We start from the raw sequence: 872 nt of genomic DNA on the forward strand, positions 1-872 counted from the left end.
TATGAAAATGTTTGAGATGGAAGGCTATATGAATTATAAAGGGGTAAGTGAGTGCCTCTGTGGGTTGAGGCTGTGAGCAAAGTCCTTTTAATGGAGGTTAGACCTCACTTAGACTTTCACTGTTGTGTATGAGTCACACTCTAATGTAGAATGTCCTTCAATGTTCTGCCATTATTAAGAGCAAAAAATATCGTTTGCCTGTAAACTGTTCAAATTCTTGGAGGATACACCATTTATGGGAACAGTTCCTTGTCAATAAATTGCAGACAGAATAGTGAGGATGCTGTACATGCTCATCGTAGTTGAAGTCTTTTTTGTTCTCACTGTTGCACCTGTAATCTGAAGATGGGTTCCTTCTCGTGAGGTTAGGCTTCAGCATCGAGATAGCTTTTGACCTTAAAATTCTCAGTGCATTCCTACAAAAACACATAGAGAAGATGGAGGGTGTCATTTATTCCATTTCAGCTGAAACCAAGTTGGGAAAGGGTCACCTGACGCAATGCACGGTGCACAGATAGGAACCTGCGGTGCGGTGACTTAACCAGAAGTAAAGTTTTAGCTGGGAAGATAGAGAGGTGGTAATGCAGAAAATATGGGAAATGGGGAGCTATTAGAAAATAAATCAATTCTAACTAATTAGTGATAGATCCATTGAGAGGAGAGAAAAAATGTGATAAAGGATGTATGAAGTCCAGATATGTAAAGGACAAAGGACGAAGCCAGTGAGGATAATAAGATGGTTACTTAGCGTGGTCATGATGTGGAAATTTAGTTTCATACAAGTGATAACAAGATAAATATTAGGAAATGTTCTAAAGAGTATATAAAATTTAGGAATATATCTAAAAACAGACAAAATGACTAGAGGGAGT

Source organism: Propithecus coquereli, unplaced genomic scaffold (assembly GCF_000956105.1).
Source record: "Propithecus coquereli isolate 6110/MARCELLA unplaced genomic scaffold, Pcoq_1.0 Scaffold55, whole genome shotgun sequence".
NCBI classification, from domain to species: Eukaryota; Metazoa; Chordata; class Mammalia; order Primates; family Indriidae; genus Propithecus; species Propithecus coquereli.